Genomic DNA, 19365 nt, shown 5'->3' with positions numbered 1-19365 from the left:
ATATAACAGAAATAGAAGAGGTCAAGAGCATTGCAACCAATGAAAACAAACAGCAGTATTAAATGACTTCACATCTGAACATAAGAATTACTACACATATTTCCCTGTTGTCATAATAGGTAATACTAACAAAAATTTTTGGAATGGATACGAAGCCTCATGCTGCATGGTTTAAATCAACCTTTTAAGTATTAGAGATTAGGCTGAGAGAGGATGTAGGGGCAGATTTTCCCATATCTGCTTGCTCCAGCCTTCTTACAGCTTCCTCTGAAGCACCTGGTGTTGGCCACTGTCAGAGACAGAGTACAGGACTAGATGGACCTTGGGTCTGACCCAGTATGACAATTCCTATGTTTCTGTGGACTGTTGTGGAATAACTCAAAGCTTTTTCCTAACACCTGTGAGTTAGTGGTTAATTTATGCACTGAAGATTGAATGTTTACATCCCTCATTTTCTCTAATGAGATCTCGCACACCTCTGGATGATGTTATCCGTATAAACATCTAAAGTGGGGGATACTAAAAGGGTTAGGATTATTTAGATTAGAGAGGAGACAGGTAAAATGTGGTACAATGGAACTATTTACAATAATGAACGTTATAAAGAACATAAATTGGGCATTTCTTTACCTCTTCTCAATGCTGTAGGAAGGAATTTAAACCAATGAAATAGCCAGGCAATACATTTCCTCATTCTGTTTCCTCCTTAAAACTCACCTCTGCCTGGATGCCTATAAATCACTGCACAATGGCTAGACCATTGGCATACTGACACTTTTATTTATTAATATAAACCGGATTGTTTCATTGCCTATCTTGTCTTATTCCAGGCCCATTTATTTGTTTTATACACTCATTGTCTCAACAGGTGTATAGATTGTATACTCTTTGGAGAAGGGGAGGCCTTTGTATTATAGTATCTAGCTAAATGGGTCCCAAATTCCTAATTGAGGCTTCTGGCTGCTTCTGTAACTCATTGGCAGAAGGTAGTATTGAGGAAAAGAGCATGTAAAATTAAATTAAAGATTAGACAAATGATTAATAAGACTATCCATAGTTATGCTACACAGGGTAAAAATGTACAATGAACAGAGCCCTCATGCTAACCCTCCAGGAGTATTCTGGAGTCTCCAGGACTTACAGGTTAATCTATAATTGGAGATTGTTATGTGATGAAACCTCCAGGAATACATCCAACCAAACTTGGCAACTCTGCCTCATGCTAGGTCATGCCAAACAGTTGCATGGGGTTAGGAAAAAACTCCACCCCACTCCCATAGGAAAGTTATTGAATAATTGTCCTTACCAGGGAGGTTTGCACATTTCTTAGAAATATCTAGTGCTGTCCATTGTTTGAGATTGGATATTGCACTAGACCAGGGGTCGGCAACCTTTCAGAAGTGGTGTGCCGAGTCTTCATTTATTCACTCTAATTTAAGGTTTCGCGTGCCAGTCATACATTTTAACGTTTTTAGAAGGTCTCTTTCTATAAGTCTATAATATATAACTCAACTATTGTTGTATGTAAAGTAAATAAGGTTTTTAAAATGTTCAAGAAGCTTCATTTAAAATTTAATTAAAATGCAGAGCCCCTGGACCGGTGGCCAGGACCTGGGCAATGTGAGTGCCACTGAAAATCAGCTCGCGTGCCGCCTTCGGCACACGTGCCATAGGTTGCCTACCCCTGCACTAGACAAATCATTGGTTCAATGCAGTGTGCTTCTTAAAGTCTTTAGCTAATGAATTTACTGACCTTTGCAATTAAAAAAACAAACAAACAAAAAAAGCTATGGAAAGCTGCAAGCTACCCTATGATTTGGGGAGGCAGGGGTTGGCAGTTGTGAAGAAAGCAAACCTGATGCCAGTCCTTTAAATATTAATGTAAAAGAAACCCTGGCAAGAGCACTTGGATAAAGAGTACTATGACTCTGTGATGATTGGTGCTTCATTAAATATGTAGAAAGCTCACTTGAGTCCCTAATAAAATAATGGAACAAATATGGAAAGAGAGAGCTCATTTTCTTAATAGAGGGTGACAGTTATGAACAATAGACAGCATGAGTTTACAAAGAACAAATCAAGCCACATGAATGTGATTGCTCTTTTGATGTTGTTTGGATGAAGGGAGTAGGTGTAATGGATCTGGATTTTATGAAAGCATTTTAATACAGTGCCTCACTGTTGTGTGTGAAAGCTTAATTCAAATGGTCTTAAATACAGGCACTGTCATACACACGTGAAAACTGGTTGAAGGAACTGTAAATAAATAGGAATGATAAACCACAATAGTAGGAGCTGGAGATTGTCTATTGGGGATCTAACAGGGATTGGTTTTAGGTCTGATCTTGCCAGCCCAAACCCAATGCTGATGTCCTCTCCCATGGACAAGGAAAGCACAGAGCTTTCAATGATGTCACTTATCAATTTACCGGCTTGGTGGTGACCCAGAGTTCTGTGTCTGGAAGTTGGATGGAACTTCTGCTGTATGCTTTGTGGCTTAGATCTGTCTTATTTTTCTCTTACTTTTTTTTTTTTTAAGCCCATCGAACAGTGAAGACCTTTTGGAAAGAGGCTTTTGTAGGCTGCAGTCCCCAATTTGTTGCTGTTTTGACCTGCGGCTTTTTCTTAGCTGATGCATTGGGTGCTTTAGTGGGTAGGTTGTCTGTGTCTGACTGTTACTATTTTGTTATGATAGAACCTAGAGACCAGGACCCCATTGTTCAAAACACTGTATAGACATAAATGACGTATCCATTCTGTGCTGCTGCCCATCGTCTTAGCAACTTCCAGACACAATAGATTGAGATTGGCAATAGAGAAGTCCCAGGCTTCATTGAGTTTCTAGTTTTTCTCCTTTCTTAGGTTATAGACAGCTCTGCCTGGGGTAGAGTCTTTTTTCTTTTCTTGAGGAGGGAGGAAGGGTAGAGAGAAGCAGCTGGCTGTGAATGTCTTTCTGTTGCTGTGGAAAAGGAAGCTTGGCAGCATCTCTTAGAGTAGTGTTTCTCAACGACTGGTCTGGATCGGCACTGTTCCCTGAGATTTCCCTGACAGTGTAGGAAGGCAGCACCCCGGTGCCTGGTATCAAAAAGGTTGAGAAACCTAGAGGACTCTGGCCTCATCTAATCTGTCCTGGACCGCTGGATCCCCTCCCCCAACCTCACCTCAAGAATGCCTTGTCCTGAGCTTTGTGATCTATGATGTCCTGGGGATCGCAGTTGCCAGTGGTTTGTATGTGGAAATGTAGTCTGTGGGATTTGAGCCATTAATGGCTCTGAATAATTGATGGGGTCACCTGTTCCCACCCTGCCCTGTAGGAATGCAGCAATGAAGAAGCTCATACATGCAGTGCCTGGTGATCCTCCTCATGACCGTTCCTGGAGGCAGGCCTGTCCTGTATGGGCCAAAAGGTAGGTGCAGGAATTTTACCGTGGAGTGTCCATCCTAAGCTACTCTGTGTCCTCTCCACCCCTTTCCAACTTTCCTCTCTGTCCCCCATCTAAGCCAGTGTGACACGGCCACCTTCTCCACACCTCAGGCCACCACAAACAGACTAGATGCTCTCAAGTTCATGAACACCAGTGTGTTATTTATTGGGTCCATGGCACCAGCTTACCAGTACAGCCTTGTGCAGCACCATACCCTTGGAAGTAAACAACCTCCTTACCCGCTTGCTGGGGAAGGGAGAAGGCAAGATCTCCCCATCCTGAGATCCTGTATTCCCTGGCAGCCTTCCCAGCACTTCCTTCCTGTCCTGTAACTGTTCCCAGCTGACAAACTGATTGCTCTCATTAGCTTGTCAACCTCCCCCCCTAATTAAGCCATTGAGCACCCATCTCCCAGTTAACTCCGCTCCATGGGAGAAATAGCTAGTACCTCAGGTCCATCTACGCAGGGATAAAAGACCTGCAACATGGCTGCAGCTGCCATGGGTCACAGGGCTAAAAATCGCTGTGGAGACATTTGGGCTTAGGCTGGAACCCAAGCTCAGGGACCCTCCCCACTTGCAGTGGTCCTGAGCTCAAATGTCTGCACAGCAATTTTCATCCTTGCATCCCAAGCCCCGTGAGCCCAAGTCAGCTGACCCGGGCTAGCCATGGGTTTTTTATCCCAATATAGACATAATCTTAGTGACCAGAGTGCTGGGTCAGCTGTAGGCTCCTAGCACTCTGTCACAGCTAGGCTTTCCATCGCTGCGTTTGGCTGGATTCTGCAGCAGTAGGGACTAGCAGCCCCTTCCCTCCCCCGGCTCCTAAGGAAAGAGTGTTGTCATAACAGATGCATCACCCTGCCCGTCTTGTGTGTTTTTTACATTTGGAATCCTTGTTGCTAGTAATGCCCATTTATAACATTAATGGATAAACATCACACACTTAAGTGGTGTTAAATGTGAAATATAGTGCTTGTAAAAGTACAACCATGGCTGGGAAGAAGGGAGTGTGTGCCTCACAGTGGGAGGAATCATCTAGTGCTTAGTTCTGATGCCAGCACTAAATGCAAAGCAGGAGGCATGCTGGAATTTAATGTCCAACTCTAAATCTTAAATGAAAGGTAAATCCAACTACTTAACAACAGTGGAATAGTAAACATTACTTAGTTTAATTGTTTCATGCAGTCACATTGCATTTTCACTATGTATATGATCATGTTTTGAGCAAAAGGACCTACGGCTTTGTTCTGAATTTTCTTCAGCAGGCAAGTAGCAGCCTCAAATTAAAGTATAAACTTTATGCACAGATTTGCAGGCAGCATACTGGCAGTTAGTGTGTTGACTCCTGAAAGGCAGTTAGTCCTGAGGGGAAGCAGTAGTTCTCCCCTGACCTCTCCTAGCAGGCTTAAATCCAGGCCAAAGGGCAGATTTGCATTTTTTTTTTTTTAGAAAGGGATTTCTTTTTTTCCTAGCAGTCATTAGAACTCTGCTGTCTGAGGTGTGAGGTACAAAAGATTAACTGTCCTGTTAATACTTTTGCACTAGGTATTTTCTAATGCACCCAGTGTACCATAATTTCAAGAAATCAAATACAATAGTAAGAAAGAGAAGATGGGGGAGAGAGAGACTAGTAAGTACATTACAGATCTACGAGTTGAGCGTTCAGAAAATTCTACGTTTTAGGCTCCCAGACAGAACTCACGACATCCAAATCACAGATAAATAGAATTCATCCAAATGTTAAAAGAGATTCTCGTCGGCTATGCCCACACCCCTATTGTGTTTGCTTTCTATGAATACGCTAGTAAATAAGTTTACTGGTGGCGATGTTTGCTGAAATGGTGCAATTTAAGCTAAGGTTGTAAAATATATTCAGCAAGGGAATATTGAGTTTGTAAATGTGAGTGTCTGTGCACTTCACTCGAAGTTATGCTCAGCAACTCGGGGAACGGGAATATGCCTTGTGGTAAAAGCAGCTTGAATTTCAGATTTTTGAATATTTGCTGTGCCTAGTTTCTGAAGCAAGAATTATTCTGTGAAAATTCGTGACCAGAAATGGAGACAAAATTTAGCAAAGGAATTGTTACAAATTATTTATCCATCCCTGGGGAAGGGAAACCACAAAACTTTGCACAGGGCTACACGACGAACAGTAAGGGGCAAGAAAGCTTGAAATGATAAATGGCTTTTTTTCACAGCCTGAGTTTGAAGATTGGGAGCCAGATCCAGTGTTCATACAGACACGCTCTCGGCTTTTTGGGCCTGCTTCAAATTACGACAATGGGTAGCTGCTCCTAAGGAGTAGCTCTGCTGCCTAGACTTGGCACAGTATGTTGTGCATCAGCCCCATCCCATCCCCATCCCCAATCCAACCTGGAATACCACCTTATAACAGGGGTCAGCAGTCCCTTAGCATAGGCCATTCTTTAGCTGCAGTCTTTAGGCAACTTTAAGTACCCGCTGGAGCAGTGCAAAGCTGTCTTGGGAGGATCTGATCCCCAGTAATTTTGTTGGTAATGTGAGAGTACATCAGGTTTATGTGGGGCAGAAATAACTTTGATTGTAATGGGTGTGTGTTTTAATGATGTACAATTGAAACACAGGCTGCCTTGCTTTTCAAGCACTCACTTGCTCATCCTCCACTGCTGAGATCCCCGTCACTCAAAAATACCAAAGAAGTAAAAGTGATATCCTCTTCTCCTTTCTCTTCCTCTGCCCCTCTCTTCGAACTATTTTACACATATGAGTTTGATTTAAAGGCACTTTAGTTCTTGGAAAACTGGGACTATTTATAGGGTGGGTTAGCATTGAAAGAACCCACTGTTTTACTTTTAAAAACAAATGCGCATTCTGTACTGCATGTCAAGTACAATCATTGCTGAATGAATGGAGACAGGGCCAAGTCCTCTGCTAAACTGGCACAGCTCCATTGACCTCAGTGGATTTGCAGCAGTTTCACCGCAGAGAATTTAGCCCACCATGGTTGAGAATGCTCAAGAATACTACAATAATTGTTCAGTCCTTTTCCTAAGGTAATAAGGAGTCAGAAATGTACCTAGATAGACCAGAACAAACTGAAATTTGCCTTTCCCTCCTTCTTTCATCATGGATGGAAGCTGTCATCTTTCTCTGTGATTTACAAAGTGCACTTTTTATAGGGTACGTCAACTCTTCAGAGGGACGAAGTTGTTAGCATCAGATGTGGCAGCGTAACGATGATGTGAGTGCAAAGTGTTGGCTATTGAAGAGCTTGTTGTCATAACAGATTGCCATATTCATGCATTTTTGTTTGATATTTCACTGGTAGGAAATTCAGCTCAAGATTGATTTGGGACGGTGTCTCTTCTGATTAAACAATAATAATGTTCCATGTGATTTCAGACCCACATTTAGCACACTGCTTTTGGGAAGCCAGTGAACAGCACAGACAGTTAGAGGTGCCCTGGGTGAGAGTTGGTGAAATCTAGAAATGAAATCTCTGAGGTGGGTATCTGCTGACGGTAAAGTTTTCATGTTATGTCTACAGACCCTGATCATTGCATTGATCCAGTGGGCTAAACTGTGGGTCGGTGAAGGGAAAGTTCTCCAGGGCATTAGAAACTGAAATATATTTCCTGAAATCAGCAGAAAAATAAACAAATACTTCTTTGTATGTGGAATCTCTCTGCTCTGAGGATACCTATTCTCTTTGTATGGATGTTCCCTGAAGCTCCAAAAGTGGTGTGGAAGTCTTCATGACTCCTAGAACATAAGAATTTTCACACTGGATTGGAGTAGTGGTTCATTTAGTCCAGCCTTCATAACTCTCAGTAGAGTTTGACTTAAACTCTGAAGTAGAAAACAGTTAATAGAACAAACAGAGATCTGTTGTGCAGCTGTCCTTTTATTTGGTACAAAGTTAAAGGATTGCAGGCAGGAGTTTGTAGAGAGAAGAAATCATGATCCTTCACCCGAGGATCAATGGGTGTGAATTGTTGGACTATAGCTTTTGCTCAGGGAGCCAACAACAGACAACTCTGAAATTCAGTTCAAATATGTTTGTACAGACAAATCTATGTGAGATACAATACCTGATCTAAAACTGGTTGATATCAAAGTTGCCTAGTGGGGTGAAATGAACAGGTTAGAAATTGTTTACCTGAATCTTGGTGAAGCACAGAGAGATGCAGCCAGTTAACCTACATGAAGCTGGTCAACAGTTGCTTGTACAATGCAGAAGATATATTTGATGCTTTTGAGTGTTTTAATTGCATAACACCTTGTCCATCCTACTAATTAGAATTCTTTGAAACTATCATCAACATATAGAGAGAGTACTGTCTTCTTCTAGCACTGACCCACCCAATATTCTGGATCACAAGAACTGTCACTTCTTTACCCTATGGTTAAAATGATCTTCCTCAAGTTGCTCTTCTGTTTGGAAGAAAGTATATTTGATTTTAAATTTTCTACGTTTTTCCAGTATCAAAGGTTTTTTCCCCTTCACAATGCTATTTTTAATAAAAATGTGCCAAATCAAATTTTGATTATACTTGATAAACTTCCAGGGAGGATGTCTACTTTAAAATATTTTTGGTTTATTTCTAACAAACACTCAGAGTCATAATTAAGGTCCCAATCCAGAAAAAGTTACATACATTCTTACTGTCAGGCATGTGAACAGTTACATTGACCTCATGTGCATAAAGCCAAGCATACCTGTAAGCATTTGTAGGATTGGGACTTCAGGCTTTGTTTTATCTAGCTTTGGGGCAGAGTTTTGTTCTCAGTATGTACAGTGCCTAACACAATGAATCCTGGTCCATGGCTCAGACTCCTAGGTGCTACTGGAATACAAATGATAATAATTTAGTACTCCCTAATAACACAATCCTGAGAATTTAAACGTAAACCTCTACAGTCCTACCCAGAGCCAAATGATAACTGTACAGTTTTGCTCTACAGTTTCCCAAGTGTTGAAAAGTGGTTCCTTTTCAACACTGTCTTGTCAAAATGCCAGACACAGCTTGTTTTTGACATTTTCAGCTATGGTTAAATAATAGTCATGTTTCTGTTATACCTAATGTTGACTTGAAGGCAGTTGTGCATTTCTCAGCTCAAACGTGAAATAACCAGACATGGGTCTTGACAAATATTTTTCTTGCTTGCCCAAGGCAACTCCGAGGGAAAAAAAGCAGCTTCCAGTTAATCACTTGCTTCAAAATTCAGTTTGGTGAAATAGGCAATTAAAAAATACGACAATTTTCATCAAAATCTGCAAATGAAATGCCTCTAGTCAGAGTGGGCTGCAAAAAATGCACTAGATAATTGCCACTTGAAATCAGTGAAGTATCTAATGTTCTAGGGGAGTGAGGATTGTGGCTGTTCTGCCTTAGTAAGCCTTGATTGATTTAGTAAATAAGCATTTCCACTTCTCTCTTTAAAATAAATAAGCAATTTTATTGTTTCTGTATGGGAGGTAAACAAGCTCGTGAGCAGTAACCCAGTAATAGCATGAGGCCGAGTGCCATCTGTCATAGAGAATTTTGTCCCTTTATGCACAATACTTTCTCACAGTGATGGGTCCAGTGTAGGTTAATTGATTAGCAGAGATCTTCCTTTTCTTTGCTGATGAATCTGTATTTCTCACATCCATGTGCGGTTGTCTTGTCTCCTGAATTTAACATACCCTTTGGTGTCAATAGTTTAGAACACCGATTGCTAAAAATCTAAATCCATTTATATTGGGGGAAATGCTATTGCCCTGGGGATTAACAGATACTTCTGATGATAGTAAGAGGTGGCAGTGAGGAGAAAGTCAGGGGGGAGTGAAATAATTTGATGCAATGGTGTCGGATGCAGTTGATGATTACATTACTATTATACAAGTTTGAGAAACGCTATTACAATAAAGAACAAAGGCTAAATCACTCACATGTTTCCATTCAAATTTTGCCACAGTTCCCCACACCTGTTTCTCCCCCTCCCAGCTGTTAACACCTTCCTTCTGTCAATGGTAATAATGAAATTTTAGGTGGGCTATATATTACTGTAACATGAAAGAATTATTAAGTTTTGATATCAGAAATACTTCTATGGAAAAATATATATTTTTGTACCCATGCCTCAGAACAACATGTGTTTTTTGGTTTCAGGTTAGAGATTTTAGGCTCATATTGCATAGATAAACTCCAAACGCATGAGAAGTCCTACAGTGACCTGTTACAACTGACTTTTGTAGCTCTCATTTTGTTGCTTGACATATACTCAGAAGGGTATTGCTGCAGGGTGCGCCTCTCCCCTTGTGATGCTTGTTATTTGTCCTCATCAGTGGCATACATTGTGCCACTGTGCGTTGATTGCTACCAGAGCGGACACATCCAGTGAAGTTCTCTTTTCTTACTTCTTAGATGAATGCAACACACACAACGCTGCCGGCAGCAAGCACTCCACACCTTAGTCATGTCTATGTCTACACTGCCACTTATGTCAGGTATAACTTGCGTTGAATGTGTGTGAATAAACCACTCCCCTCAGCAACATAAATTATACCGACATAAGCACCGGTGTGGACAGTGCTTTATGTCATCGGGAGAACTTGTTTCTCCCACCTACATAGCAACCACTGCTCGTTGGGGGGTGGATTAATTATGTCGACAGGAGAGCTCTCTCTCTCTCGTTGGCATAGAGCGGCTACACTAGAGAGCGTGCAATGGCACAGCTGCATCAGTACAGCTGCGCTGCTGTAAGATGTGTAGTGTAGACATAGCCCTAGTCATTAAAGAAAAAATTGCCCAACTTCCCTGCTCTTAAAGATAACGAATTACATCCCCAGCTGATGTAAATCAACATGGTCCATTTACACCAGCTTCTCCTTTACGGTTAGATTGTGCCACAAGGACTCAGCCCATACGAAGGGCAGAGCTGCCCAGGGAAGGAACTGTGGCTCAGGGAGTCATAACTCCCTCCCTTCTCTCCCCTTGGTGTGGAGGTGGGGGTGTTAGTAATTTTCTGCTGGCTTATATCAGTGACAAATTATGATTCTCTTACCCATTACTGGCTCAGCTTTGCTGGCTGGAATGGTGAGGGAGAGGAGTCAAGGCTCTGTTCAGCCCCCCATCTCTACCAGTCCAATCCCTGTCCAAGAGCCTGGTAGGCAAGGTAGAGGCAGAAGAGGATTTCTTACTCCTGCATTTTGCAGATGCATAGTTCAACCCAGAGCCCAGCCCTTAGTTTAGTGTAGGATTTCATGGTGGGCATAGGTGCAGTAGGTCTTTGTATCCATACACTGCTTGATGGTGAAGTGAGACCAGATAGATCACCAGAGGTATCCATTCAAGAAATGAGGGGATGTGGCTCCTACAGCAAGCAAAGTGCTGTCCATTTTACCCCTGCCAGGACTTCTCGTCTGCAATTTATAGACTTCCTTCATGTATATTACAATACATTTGCTGTCGTGATAGCCACTTCAGACCCACAATGACTCCTTGTTGTCATTCTAATGGGCTCTCCACAACATACTTTGTTGCTAATGAAATGTTACTAATATTTGAAAAAATGTTAAATTAGGCCAAAGTTTCCAAACTTGGGAACTAAAGTCCAGAGCCTATATCAATATTGTGAGCACCGAAATAATTAGCCTGGTTTGCAGAGGTGCAGCATTTCCACAGCCCCAAAGTTTGAAAATTTTGGTTGTACTTAATTGCACATAGGACCAAAAATCTTATAAACCAAATCGATACCATAGGGCCAGTCCTACAAGCCCTCCGCATATAGTGCTCCAATGGAAGCCAATCAAATGAAGCTGACTACATGGATGAAAATTCCTCAGAAGCTATCACAGCCCAAGAGCTATAGCAAAGTCAGTGATGAACCACTCCCACCCCATTGATTTCAACGGGAGAAGAGGTAGGCCAATGCTGCACACTTTTGAAAATCCCACTCCTCATATTTAGTCGTTCACAATCCCTGAATGAAATCTGACTAAATTGTCATTGCACAGAGAATCTCCATGGGCTTTGGTAGGGGACTGAACCCTGTCTGCCTACGGCACGTGCTAGTTCAAGCCCATGCTTGGAATGATGGTGCCAAGAGCCGGCCCTGACGGCACACATTAATAGTGTAGCCATTAGAGATTTTTATTAATGGAAAGATGAACACAACCGTAACTGTGAATCAAGAAGATTATATCCTGTCCACTATCACTGGGCTTTGTGTTTTGTCAGATAGGCAGCATTCATTTTGGGGAGGAATAATTATGTTATAGGTCTTCAGCAGATTGGAAAATTCAGTATCCCTATTACAGAGGGTGAGAAAGCTAAATGCAAACCATGACTATCCCTGCTCTGGAATCAGTTTGCCTAAGAAGACCAAATTGCTGAGTCATTTTGTTTTTCATGCTGTAATTGCCAGTTGATATCCACACTAAGTTAGAACTCCTGGTAACTTTCAAGAATTCAAGGACCGTGCAAATTACAACCAGGATGTTCCGAGAGCAGAACGTCCCCCTCTTAGCAGATGGCTGTGGCCCACAACGTCCAATAATCACATCATGAAATCTTATTACTTTTGCATGCTGTGCTTGGAAGAACATGCCAAGCTGTTGTCAGGTTTCATGGGATCTGAAAGTTTCTTAGTGAAGAAATAATTTTTCTTCTACTTCTTTCTTCTCCCCATCTCCCCAATAAATGGACAGTTCACAGCCTAGAAAAAGTCATCAGTAGTTCAGGGTACACTGACAGGAATAAGGGAACATACTGATTCTCGAATGAAAATTGCTTAGCTTTTCCTTACAAGGATCATGTTGTTACCCATTTATAATCTGCAACTGTAATTGGTATCCCAGCACAGTAGTGTTCAAAGAGGTAGCATGAGCAGTATCATTCTGCTCTATAGCAGTGGGTGAGCGTTTAAAAACCCTTTTAGATTGACTGATTTGGCGTTGCTTTACATGTGTCTTTGCCCTGGGAAATTTTTAGGTTTGGCTACTATCAGTATGAGACTCTAATAAGACAGTTTGCCTCATGTGACTTCAGCTAAGCTTTGTTCCCGCTGCCTCTTGGCGATTTTCACAGATGATAGATGATGCTGTAAACGAAGTGTGCAGAAAAGAGCAACCTTCCTGCTGGAGACAAATTACCTTCTTGCTTCTGCAGGCTGCATGACTGTTATGTTTTTTCCTCCATTGCAATCTGTATTGGGTGTAACATTACATAATAAGTGATTAAAGATCAATGATGACTAAGAAGGTAAGTGATCAAATATTGTACCTGATAGACATGTACACATCATTTATCTCACTTTTCTCGGGGAAGAAAGTATACTGAATTCTTCAGCTATTAGTTCAAGGCAAATGGAATCTTTAGATTCAATTAAGGGTTGGTACTTCTGCCTTAAGTTCTCTTGGAAGTGTTATTCAAAAGTCAAGATCATGTAGTTGCACTTGTCCCTTTTAGCAGCTCTAATCAAACTCCAGCTTATCAAAACCTTTACACCTTTACTTGAGGGAAGAAATCAAGTCAATCAGGATATTGTGTAGATTATAAATTAGGACAGTAACTATTTATTTTGGCTTGAAACATTTGCTACTGAAGTTACCCACTAAGTCAATATCTGAACCAGACCTAGAATGAAGTATTTCCATCCTGTATATTGTGGCAATACCTAAAAGCTTCATTCAAGTCAGAGTCCTGTTGTGCTATCCGCTGCGCTGTACAAATATATATTAAATTGTTGTTCCTACCCCAGAGAATTTGCAGTGTGAACAATAAACCAGAGCAGCTGGAGGAAACAAATAAAAGACTAGGGGAAGAGAGTTTGAGGTGAGGAAGGAAAATTCAATGTTTTAGCATAACTGACTGCACAATTCACAGCCAATCAGCATCAGTAATCACAGTATTCACAATTTGCCTGCCTGTGTAATTCCTGCCTCTCAGTCCTTTATTCATACCCCTGGAATATTCTGGATTATACTGGGCAGTTTAAACCTGCATAGGGTCAAATTAGTTAAATATTGATACGTCACTTCATGAAGATTTGGCATGGCTTTAGATGCATTTTTGCAATAGAATATTAGACGACACACACTCAAGACTGACTGATACAAGGTTTCCTGGCTCCCACCCCAATCCATAGTGTACATGTCTTTTTAAAATTAGCCTCCAAACTAGCAACCTTCCAGAATGACAGCTGCAACATAGATAAAATCCAAAAACTCAGGGTGTGAAGTGAGTTCTTCACGCTGAAGAGGAAGACATTTGTTCCACACTGCAGAGTATTGAAAAAGAAACATCATATCTGATGTTGTTCAGTTTCTTATGTCAAATGAATTAGGTGGTTTTGGCCAAGTTTGTAGCATTCCATTCTCTTCATCACAAAAGCCACCACCGCAGCTGTCACCTATCACCCTGCCTTAGATGAGAAGGAGTAGAGGAGGGCAAATAATCCTGAAGCCAAACTTTTAGGGTGCAACATATTTACAACCATTTTGCAGTGAGAATACCTAAGAGCTAGAACAGGTGTAATAGAGGTTGGAGGGAGAAGAGAGCCAGGCCAGGCTTCCCTTTCCCTCCCTCCCTCCCTCCCTCCTCTTAGTATCAGGCCCCTGTGGCCCATTCTTCTCCACACTCCCTGGGGGGACAACACATGGGACCAGAGGTCCACCAACCGCAGATGTGGTGAGAGAAAGATCCAGGTTAGGCTTCCCCCAAGAGGCCCGCACATGGCCCCTGAGGCTCATTGTCCCCTCTGGCAGCACTACATGGGGCAGGAACTGCCCCAACTCCTGGGAGAGAAGAAAGAGAGAGGGGCCAGGCTAGCCTTCCCTCTTGTCCCAACCGCGTCCTCAGCATTCTTTTAATGTTGTTTTTTGTATGTAATACATATATAGAAGCCCTGATGCTGTGAAGACTAAGCATGTATGCAGAGATCTGCAGGTTTCTTTGAAGCATTGGAACCACAATAAAGAAAAGCAGCCCAAGAGAAACACAATGGTCAGGCCAGAATCCCTTCTAAAGAGGTAACCCAGACTCCCTATATCAGAACCAGACTGATATAGTGCTCATCTCTGTCTTTATATATCTATATACACACCTATCTCATAGAACTGGAAGGGACCCCGAAAGGTCGAGTCCAGCCCCCTGCCTTCACTAGCAGGACCAAGTACTGATTTTGCCACAGATCCCTAAGTGGCCCCCTGAAGGATTGAACTCACAACCCTGGGTTTAGCAGGCCAATGCTCAAACCAAGAAGAGGCTGATCCTAGTCCTCCATTCTGAAGTTCTTCAACCAAATTATAATTCATTGCCTGGAATAGTGAATCAGTCAGGAGCAGGTATGTTTTGTAGAACACAGAGACATTAAGGCCAGATAACCAGCTCCTGTCCCAGAAACCTCAATGTGTGATCTTGGGCAATTCTTAACCTCTCCATGCCTCAGTTTCTCCAGCTACACAATGGGGATAATAACACTTACCCACCTCAGAAGACGGTTGGGAGGTTTAATTCATTAATATTGGGGAGGGGCTTTAATATTCTTAATGCAAAATATTGTTATTCTCATGTCTAAATGGCTTTCTTTGAAAATGGAACTCTGCTCTGAATGGCCACGATGGAAACGCAGACTTGATTCTCAGCTTCTTACTCCCAGGGGGCTGGCAGCAGGAAGAAGGCAGCAGGCTTGTTCATATCCTGGAGGCAGGGAATGAATACCTCAACAGTGACCCCTCTGGCTGATTAAGGCATTGCAGCAGTGATGAGTTTTGAAGTAAGTCATGTTCCTCTATACCAGTGGTTCCCAAACTGGGGTTTGTGAACCCCTGGGGGTTCGCGAAATGTTACAGGAGGTTCTCCGAAAAAAATTCCCTAATGGCAGACAGAGCTGTCCCTAGGGACCCTGGGCAGCACGGGGCCAGCAGCCCGGAGCCCCTGGACTTCCAAGAGCTAAGCAGATCAAAGCAAGCATAATCTATCACACTGAGGAGATTTAAACTTCAAGGACTCCTTATAAGAAATGGAAAGGGAGGTGGATATATTTTGCTGTTTTTAAAATTAAATAGGCAGCTAGTATTGTTGTAACGTGTGTTGTTTGCCTGGACTGCTCAAGACCTGAATGCTTGTGTAGGAGGAACTCTTTGAGTTGGCTTCTTAAATACCTTCATGCTGTTTCACATCTGATACTCCGTGATGAAACATAGGAACCTTGTCCTATAACAGGCTTATTCAAAGTGATACGAGCTACGAAAGTGAGATCTTGGAAGAGTGTTGCCATTTTCAAATGTAATAAAAATACTGTAATCATAAGTAATAATAAAGTGTGTAATAAGCATGTCATAAAAACAAATTTTATATTTTTTATAATTTATACTCCGGTAAAGAAGAAAATCCCTGGAAATATTCATTTCTAGGAGGGGGTTTGCAAGACAACATTTTAGCGAAAGGGGTTCACAGGTTGTTAAAGTTTGGGAACCACTGCTCTATACAGTGGTTCTCCACCCGCGGACTGCGGACCAATCCGCACACAGCTGTGGCCCATGTGACATCCTCAGGGCCATACAAGTAATATATCAATTGTGTGGATGCAGCCCACATAACACATAGAGCTGCGTATGTGTCCCACAATGGTAAATCAGTTGAGAACCACTGTGTCTAGTACTTCTGAGTACTGGGCATAGTGTGGGCGATTGCAAGGGGACAAATCAGGACAAATTTCCAGCAGATATCTACCTTTTTATATAGCACTGACTGTTTCATCACGTTCTTTCTTTGGAGCCCCTTTAAGAGCCTAGGCGTGCTTACAGCACATTTGAAGTGTCAGGATCAACACTACTCCAGTGACTGAGTTTTGTAATATAATAGTTACAGGGCTTCTTTAGGAAAGCAAAGCTAAGAAAGACTTCACAAGATGTTTCTCTAGTCTAACGGTGGGCAGGTTTTTCACCGCATCATCTCCAAAAGCTCTGCTGTAGTGCTGTTCCTTTCTTCTGGTGTACAATACATCACACCCTGTCAGAGTGTCTTGTTCAAGGGGGTTGTTTTTTTTAATTTGCTTTTCCTGGCTGGAATGTCCCCCTGGATCTGCCAATTAGCGATTATGCATCCAGAGCCTAGCGTGTCCTGACATGACAGCCTTAAATGCATAAGCTCTTGAGGGCAGCATGTGGTAAACTGGCCACAGGTGAGGACATGAAGAGAGAGTCTAATTTTGGTTCCCTAGTGTAAAGTTTCCATGTAGGAAAGAGCAGGAAGAAGCGTGTACCCTTTCAGTTAAAAGAAGAATGACTTACTGGGATATTGGGATGTTTTGGTTATTTATATGATTTAGATCGAATACAGGGTGAGGAATGGTATGGCTTGGGGCCTTAGAATAGGTTATGGGAGGATGTTGAGATACAGCAGCCAGGGGATACTCACTCTCCCTTTCCAAGCCCTAAGGGAAGGGGGAGCTGCTGGGAATTTATGTTTCTTTAAGGAGGAAACCTCCAGTGCTCAGGAAAGTGTCTGATCTCTGCTGTGTTCTGTCACCTCCAGCTGGAATCTCTCTGTCTCCACTGGGCCTGGTGAGACCCAAGCTACATTATCCATGGGCGGATCCGCTGTGTGTTGGTGGCAGCAGGCAGCCTGCTGCTCCACCAAAACATGGCCATGATGTTGTATTTCTATGCACAAGAACTGCTCATGATACTGCCAATGCAGGCCCCTGCCAAACCTTGACCTGGTATAACAGCACCACCTGCCCTGCCCCCTGGGCCCTCCCATTGGAAAACCCACTGCACCGATTCATTAACTGACACTAATCAGCATTTGTGTTGGCATCTCAGAAGTGAAGACATGAAGAAAGAACTACTCTTGAACTTCTAGCCAGGGTGCTGAGGCCCATTGGCAGGGCAGCATGGGGAAGCTGGAAGGGCCACAGTCAAAGTTGTGTCTCTTCAGTGGGTAAATGGATGGTGTCAGTGGTCTCCAACCATTCACCCCAATTACTTTCACAAATATTTATAATGCCTTTTTAAAAATATGGGGGAAGAAAAATATGTTTTGTGTGGTAAAAATATAAAGGTTTCTTTCAAAAAGTTACCTACAGGCAAAGCTGAGAACATTTAAAAATTCCACATGCGTAGATGGGTAGGCTACGAACTTGTTAGAGAGATTGAAGCTCAGTAAATTCATCATCATCATCTTCATCATCAAAGCAAACCCAAAAGTCTCCTTGCACATTTTGCTCCATCCCAGCCCAATACATTGCATTATAATAACTGTGTTTGCTTCTCATGGAAGACACTCAGTTACTACAATGATGAGTGCCATTATACAAATCTAGAAAGACAGACATGATGCATGGGTCAATAAAATTGTATTCATGTATGTTCCAAGAGCTTTTGTATTCCTGACTAAAACACTAAAGGGAAAGTTGGTCCATTGTCTTTGTTCACAAACTGAACATTAGTCACTGCTATGGTATATTAAATATAGCCAGAAATAAGGGGAATGAATGGCTAAGCAGGCTGGTATGGGGATGCAAAACCTTTCATATAACAATATGATTGGTTGGTGGTCTATGTGAAATGAGTTGTTAGTTTCATTTAGAGCCAAGTGAATAATTGTCTTTTCAGTTTAGTGGCCAAACCAAAAAAATCTAAAAAATTATGTGGTTACTTTCAAATTGAAACTTGAATTTTTTCAGTTTTTCTCAACAAAATGAAGAACAGAAAAAATTGTTTGGGTCAAAAATGAAACATTTTGGATATGGATTGAAAATGACATTTTGAAACAAAATGGTGATTTGAATTGATATTTGCAAAACAAACAATGTTGACACTTTCAAAATTTTTGTTTTCGGGGTTTTTTGGGGGGGATGAGGGTAGGGTGGGGGTTGGCCAAAACTATTAAATGAGTTTGACCTGAATTCATGAATAGTTTATACCACCAAAAATACATTTTTCAGCAAATTTACTATTCACCAAAAAGTTTCAACCTGCTTTCCTCTCACTACATTTTCTAGAGGATAGGTGTCCATGGTTTTCAGTCTGTGAGTACCTCCAGTGAAGTCCTGAATACTTTAGACTCCCAGTCAAGTCAAGACTACACTCTTTAACTGCCTGGTGAACTATATTATAGACCATTTTATTTTGGTTTGGTTGGGAGTTGAATATCAGAGGGGTAGCCGTGTTAGTCTGGATCTGTAAAAAGCAATAGAGAGTCCTGTGGCACCTTTAAGACTATCAGATGTATTGGAGCATAAGCTTTTGCGTCTGACGAAGTGGGTATTCACCCACGAAAGCTTATGCTCCAATACATCTGTTAGTCTTAAAGGTGCCACAGGACTCTCTGTTGCTTTTTGGGAGTTGAAGATACTCATCACCTCACAGGTTTAGGCCCCATGTCCCCCCAAAATTTCACAATTATATCTCATGTGTAACTAGAGGATTTTCATGGATTTTTAAGGCCAAAAGGGACCATTACAATCCTCTTGTCTGACCTCCTGTATAACATAGGCCACAGAATTCCACCGCATGGTTCCCGGGAGCTAAAGCATATTTTTAAAAGACATTCAACCTTGATCTAAAGACCTCAAGTGATGGAGAATCCACCACATGCTTAAGAAAGTTGTTCTAATGGTTATTTACCCTCACTGTCAAAAATTTAAGCCTTAGCTACATTTGTCTAGCTTCAGCTTCTAGCCAGTCAGTCTTGTAATGCCTTTGTCTGATAGATTAAAGAGCCCTCTACCACCAAAAACCTCCTCATATAGGTACTTGTAGACCATGATTAAATCACCTCTTATCCTTCTTTTTGTTAAACTAAATAGACTGAGCTTCTTTAATCTCTCATGTTTTCCAGACGAAACATTCTTGTATCTCTTTTCTGAACCCTTTCCAATTTGGATTTTAGTCTGGAGAACTGCGAATCTGGCAACTTTCATGTCATGAACAATACAATCATTTAAATGACAAGAAAAGAGGG

The sequence above is a fragment of the Chrysemys picta genome, chromosome 11 (genome assembly GCF_011386835.1).
Source record: "Chrysemys picta bellii isolate R12L10 chromosome 11, ASM1138683v2, whole genome shotgun sequence".
In the NCBI taxonomy this organism is placed as follows: domain Eukaryota; kingdom Metazoa; phylum Chordata; order Testudines; family Emydidae; genus Chrysemys; species Chrysemys picta.
Note: the sequence above shows the minus strand (reverse complement) of the source record.